Here is a 7,260-nt window from a genome sequence, read left to right as displayed (position 1 = left end):
AGTTCACCATAAGAGACAGTGGCAAGCATTAACTGCTTGACGGTGCCAAATATCGGTATCTGAAGATGCAGCTCAGGGTACGACATTGGTATTTGAAGGATCTCGGAGATGATTTCCTGAGTTAATTCAAACTACCGTCCATTGGCTCAGAAGAAGAATTTACCATTTTCGAAATTGCTATGTCTGTAGAACTTCATAACCAAATCTCTGGAATAAAAAGCTTCCGAATGATGTAAAAGAGGCATCCATCCTATTTGTAAAATTTCAGTGTCAAAGTATGGATGAAACATGCCGTCATGAAAATTTAAAAAACAAAAAAAAAATTGCTCAGGCACTATACCTCTGTGTGGATTCATTGTAATTTGAATTTAGGGAAAAATGGAGAAGTTTGAGTGAAATGTAGAGGGCGAAAGATTTCAATCTTATAATAATTCATGGATCAGGATGGAATGAATGGTTAGATATGGAATTAATGTGTGGACAAGACAAAAGTGAAACATATGTTGTTGTCCCACATAATTATGTAACAATACATAACAAGTATGGGTATCCAAGGTGGGTCTTTTAACGTCAGATTCTCAAGACAATTAATGAGGTGTTCACAATATCACAAAATATGGAGGAAGGTTTCACATGGCAGTTAGACCTACACGTATTTTATATCTTGAGTTGTCCAGTAGGGCATTTAAAGTCACGTCCCTAAGACTATTATTGAGGCATGTAAAGAGACAGAACATACGGAGGAAGGTGCCACAGGGTAGTTAGACCTACACGTAAATTCTAAAGTGATGTAGCAAACCTCAATAATGGAAACTGGTTAGATTTTATAGATTTGCGTGCATGACAGAGATTATGAATACCTTAGTAGTGCGCATGAGATGATGTGATTAGAATGATTTGAGCTTTTTTTGCTTTTGTGAGTTATTGATTTTTTATTGGTTTTTATGATTTTTTTCTGTTTATGATAAGGTAAAAATACAATTAATACACACAAATATTAAATAGGGAATTTCTCCATTTAATACGTAAATCGTACAAATATTTGAGAATTATTTAACATACCACGTTAATGTTCAAAAACATTAAAGAAAAGGAAAGATGTACGTTACATAGATCTAGATAGTTTGGAAAATTAGATGCATAACCAACAGTATGACAACGATAAATACTGTTAGCAGGAAGACCTTGAATGCATCATCACGTTGCTGCTTTTCAAATTTTTTGATCGGATCCATTATGTTGAAGAAGATGAGAGTTTGTGAAGATTAATTTGTGGAGAGTGGGAGAATGGGATGAGTGAAGTATGGTGAAGAGGGTTGAAATTTATAAGTAGAAACTTGACCGTTTGGGGGGAAGCGTGCGAAATAGAGCCGTTGGGCCTAGTGGTGGATCAGACCGTTGGCATAGCCGTTGGGCATAGTTATGGATCAGTCTGTTGGACTTGATCATTAGGCCCAATGCTTAAAGCCTAACGTGTCATGAAAGTCTTGAAATGCTTAAGACGCAAATTCCTAATTGATCTCAAATTCAAATTTGACAAATGAGCTATCAAAATGATCAGCATGAAAAATGCCATCCAATGGTATATGGCAAGCTCACAGTCAAACTTGTTTTTGAAAATGGTGGAAAAAGAATTTACAAAATGTGAAGGGGTTAAGTCATGTGGAAATAGAACTCAACCTTTTTTTTTTTAACTTGAACTATATACAAATGTACAAGGGAAGATTAATGTGTTAGCAACACTAGACGACCAGAAGACTCTCCACATAAAATCCCAGGTAACTATCATGTCAGCTCTGGAGCGAACCCAATCCAACCAGACTATGGCTTAACCTTTATGTTTTGGGGGCCTAGGGTGCAGGACGGTACCATCCTAGACCGTGCGAGGGGCGCAACAGTCTAATAATATTACTCTTATTACATATGATATAGCCTCAAACCACCCTGAAATGAAATCAAATAGTGAACAGCTAGGGGTTGGCCTAGTGGAATAGATTGCCCGTGTCCCGAGTAGGCAACATCCGAGGTTGAACACGAATCTCTTTGTGCACAGTGCTAGTGAAAAGGTGAAATATAAATGACACAACTATATATATACATTAGGAGTCTGTAATGTCAGATCCTCAAGACGAATATATACAAGGTGGGTTTTTTAACGTCAGATCCTCAAGACGATTCCCATCCTGTGGGAGAAACAACGCGGCGGTGAAGTTTATCCTGCTCAGCTGGTGTCAAGCAAAAGTATACCTTATACTGGCAAGTATCACTCAGTGATTGAAGACCGGGGCAGAAAGGCGTTTGACAACACATACACCCCCATCCTTCGCGCACGACTTTTACGAGCAAAAGTACTACGACCATTACCTATCCGTAATGAGTGAGACTTACACCAAATGATCAGCTAAATTTATTGAGGAATAGAGTAGAAAAGGGAAGAGAAAGAAGGAAGGAAAATTTTGGGTACCTATCGTGTACTAGCAGACACGTTTGCTCGATTATTAGAAGACATTTATACTCAGTTCTGAAATAGAGTTGTTGTGGACTACGGTTTCGGCGCTTGCAACCACACACTCCAAGTGATATGAGGGAAGAAAAGAAAAGAGGGACCGACTACCAAAATGGTGTACTCCCTTTTTAAAACACATGAAATGAAGTATACCAATCAAATCTATCAATCAGTGTAGACTGTATCTTGTAGATGAGTCTTGTCAACATTTGGAGACCGTAACTCGTGGTAATGTTTGAGACGTTGACCATTTACTTGAAATTCTTTGTTATCGTTTAAATTTTTCAAAGAGATTGCCCCATAAGGGGTAACAGCAAAGACAATGAAAGGACCAGACCATCGTGTTTTCAATTTTCCTGGAAAAATGTGTAATCTTGAGTTGTAAAGCAAAACTTTTTGACTAATTTTGAAATCTTTCGCAATATGTGCTTGTCGTGCACTCTTTTTATATTGGCTTTATAGGATTTTGATAGATCATATGCATCACTCCGAATTTCCTCAAGCTCATTTATTTGGAATTTCTGTTTTTCGCTTGCCACATTGATATTATAATTGAAGCTTTTGATGGCCCATAAAGCACGATGCTCAAGTTCAACCGGCAGATGACAAGGCTTTCCACAAACTAGGCGGTAAGGAGACATCCCTCTAGGTGTCTTAAAGGCCGTTCTATATGCCCACAAGGCATCGGATAATCGGAGAGACCAGTCTTTTCTAGATAGATTAACTATTTTCTCCATAATGGATTTTATCTCTCTATTAGATACTTCTACTTGGCCACTGGTCTGAGGATGATACGGAGTTACCACTTTGTGGGTAACTCCATATTTCTTTACTAATGACTCAAAAAATTTATTACAAAAATGTTTTCCCCATCATTGATGATAGCTCTGGGGATACCAAAACGAGAGAAAATATTTTCTTTTACAAACAATACGACAGTCTTATGGTCATTAGCATGACATGTTATTGCGTCAATCCATTTTGACACGTAGTCAACAGCTACCAGGATGTAGAGAAAGCCATGAGAATTTAGGAAGGGACCCATGAAATCAATGCCCTAGACATCAAAAATTTCCATAATTAGAATTGGATTTAGGGGCATCATATTGCGTTGAGTAATGCGACCCAGCTGCTAGCAATGAATGCATGTTTTGCAATGCTCATGTGCATCTCTAAAATGTGTGGGCTAGTAAAATCCACATTGTAGAACCTTTGCCGTAGTTTTCTTACCACTGAAATGACCACCACAAGATTGTTAATCGGAGAAGGATCACACATCATTGTGTTCCCAGTCGAAAATGCAACGGCGTATGAGTTGGTATGAACAATACTTCAAAAGGTATGGATCATTCTAGAAATAAAATTTCACAGTGGAGAAGAACTTTTTTTTCGGTCAGCACGAGACCAAGAGGAAGGGACTTCCTCGATAACAAGGTAGTTCACTATATCAACATACCAAGGAGATGAAAAGATTGAGTACAAGTGCTCATCAGGGAAAAAATCACAGATGGGTTCTGAATCGTTATCAACGTCACTAACGAGCCTTGATAAATGGTCGGCAACAACATTCTCGCAACCTTTTTTATCTCTAATTTCCAAAGTAAACTCTTATAAAAGAAGGATCCATCTGATCAATCTTTGTTTCACATCCTTTTTTGCGAGTAGGTAACAAAGTGTTGCATGGTCAGTGTAGACAATTGTCGAAGAACCAACTAGGTATGGACGAAACTTAACCAATGCATAGACTACAGCTAGGAACTCCTTCTCAGTAGTGGTATAGTTACGTTGAGCTTCATTAAGAGTTTTACTAGCATAGTAAATGACAATGGGTTTGTCGTCTCAACGTTGGCCTAAGACGGCTCTAATAGCATAGTCACTAGCGTCACACATAAGTTCAAATGGTTTAAACCAAACTAGTGGTTGGATGATAGGAGCAGTAGTTAGGGCGATTTTCAGAGTCTCAAATGCTTATTTGCAATTGAAATTGAAATCAAATATGGCATCCTTAATTAGGAGATTGGTTAAAGGTCTAGCAACCTTTGAGAAATCTTGAATGAATCTCCTATAGAATTCAGCATGGCCTAAGAAGGCACGGATGTCACGAACCGTTCGTGGGATAAGGAGAGATGAAATCTTATCAATCTTTGCTTTATCAACCTCTATTCCGTCTTTTGAAACAATATGTCCTAGAATGATTCCTTTGGTAACCATAAAATGGCATTTTTCCCAGTTAAGGACTAGATTCTTCTCTTCACAATGCGCAAAAACCTGGGAAATATTTGATAGGCATCTATCGAATGAGTTACCATATATGGAGAAATCATCCATGGAAACTTCCATAAAACGTTTAACCATATCACTAAAAATGTGAAGCATACAGCGTTGGAATGTACCAAGGGCATTAGAAAGGCCGAAAGGCATTCGTTTATATGCAAAGGTGCCAAAAGGACAAGTGAACATTGTTTTTTCTTGATTAGCAGGATCGATGACAATTTGAAAATAGCATGAATATCCATCAAGAAAATAGTAATATGCATGACCCACTACACGTTCAAGCATCTGGTTAACGAAGGGAAGAGGGAAGTGATTTTTATGTGTCACCGCATTAAGTTTGCGATAGTCAATGCAAATTCTCCATTTCACTAGAATGCGAGTGGATATGCATTCATCTATTTCATTTCGCACAACTGTAATGCCAAACTTTTTAGGGACAACGTGGACTGGACTTACCCAAACACTATCAAAGATAGGGTATATAATACCCACATCAAGTAATCTTAAAACTTCCTCCCGTACCACATCCTTAATGACGAAGTTCAGACAACATTACAGTTCACGCAACGTCTTTGCTCCTTCTTTAAGATGTATACGATGGGTGAACACACTAGGGTCAATGCCCTTGATGTCATCTAAAGACCATCCTATTGCAGAACGGTGTTCTTGAATGACATGAATTAAACGCTCTTCTTGATTGGTAGTCAATTTGGATGAAATAATAATTAGGTGACTACCTTCGGGATCAAGATGTACGTACTTCAAATCCGAAGAAAGAAACTTTAAATTAGGAGTGGGAGGAGTGGGAATCAAAGATTCTTAAGGAAAGTCATCTTCAATAGAGAAGATGGATTAATGTTCTTCAAAATCGCCAGAAAATGTTATGGTAGGGTCAAATAGTGGTACTGACTCTAATAACGTGGTGACGTCCTTAGTGTATGAGTCAACATCAAATTCTGAAACAGCAAAAGAAAGAAATTGGTGCGCTTCGTCGTTAGGAAAAAAGTTTGTTAAATACCCTTGTGTGAGACTATCAACCATGCTAATCTCACCATCAATGTTAGCATCTGGAATTGGTTTCATTAACTTGAAAACATTGACCTTAACTGAAAGATTTCCGAAGGACATGGTCATGGAACTATCCCTATAGTTTATGAGGGCATTAGTAGTTGCAAGGAAAGGACGCCCTAAGATGATAGGAATGGAGTCATAGGCAACTTCTGTATCCAGAATGACAAAATTGACAGGATAGTAAAAATTTAGACTTTTACGAGGACATTTTCCACAATGCCTTTGGGATACTTAATGGAACGATCGGCTAACTGCAGAGTCATGTTGGTAGGTTTAAGCTCGTGAAGACCTAGCTGTTTGAACAGGCAATATGGAAGTAAGTTCACACTAGCTCCTAGGTCTAGTAGTGTAGTAGTAATATATTTGTCTCCCAATGTGCATGGAACAGTTGGTCTACTAGGGTCCTTGTATTTGACTATCCTATTAGTTTCAATGATGGAAGGAAACTACTTAGTGAGGAACACTTGTTGAGGAACGTTCATTTGTCGTTTGGTGGTGCACATGTCTTCTAGAAACTTGGCATGCTTTGGCAATTGTTTGAGTGCATCGAGAAATGATAGGTTGATAGTCAAATTCTTGAACATTTCTTGAATTTCATCAAAATTCTCATCAGGTTTGTTCTTTGCCAAACGTACTGGAAATGGGGCTTTTGGTCGGAATTTATCATATGGATCAGTTCGCTCGTTTCCCACTTTCTTGGATGGTGACTTGGTAAGAACCTGCTCCTCAGGCGTGGGTTCGTCATCAGAAATAGGTATTGTTTGATTCTCAACTTCAGTTGGGTGAAGTTCTGGCATACGTATTTGATTGTCTACGGTTTTGATAGAGCGAAGAGTGGTGATTTCTTTCACCTCACCCTAGTTTGGATTACTTGGTCCTGGCACATTGTTGACTTCAAAGGCAGTGTTGGTGGACTTAGGGTTTGGAACCGCTTGTCCAGGGAACACACCTTTCTGAGTCTTATCCTGTGTTAAAAGCTAAAGAGATTGCTAGATAAACATCATGATTTGAGATTGTTGATTCATGTAAGACAAAAAAAACTTCACTCATCTTATCAGCCGAAGATTGCACAGGTGGTGCAACAAGAACGAGTTCACGATTATTGTTGATGGGTAGATTTTGATAGGCATAATTTAGATTGACGGGAACAAGGCTATGGTTGTTTTGGCAGATAGGATTTGTATTTCTTGGAAATTGACCTTGCCCTTGTTGGAATTTTGTATTATATCCTTGTTTATTTGAATTGAAGTTTGGGTTAGGCCTAACCAGTTGAGTGGTGAAACCTGCAGTAGCCATCTGTTGTATATTAGGTCGCCAAGCGAAATTCGGATGATGTCTCCAAGGTGCGTTAGGTATGTTGAAAGCATAAACTTCTTCAGGTGATTAGGGAATGGATTCATAGAGCAAAG

General features: G+C 38.4%; 1 pseudogene; it reads right to left on the bottom strand.

The window, feature by feature from the left end:
* Positions 1–2,671: 2,671 nt before the first annotated feature.
* LOC147474715 (uncharacterized) lies at positions 2,672–6,648 on the bottom strand (annotated as a pseudogene).
* Between the last annotated feature and the right edge of the window lie 612 nt (positions 6,649–7,260).

This window comes from Coptis chinensis, chromosome 9 (assembly GCF_015680905.1).
Source record: "Coptis chinensis isolate HL-2020 chromosome 9, ASM1568090v1, whole genome shotgun sequence".
In the NCBI taxonomy this organism is placed as follows: domain Eukaryota; kingdom Viridiplantae; phylum Streptophyta; class Magnoliopsida; order Ranunculales; family Ranunculaceae; genus Coptis; species Coptis chinensis.
The sequence above is the reverse complement of the archived record's forward strand: the minus strand, read 5'-3'. Positions and strand labels throughout refer to the sequence as shown.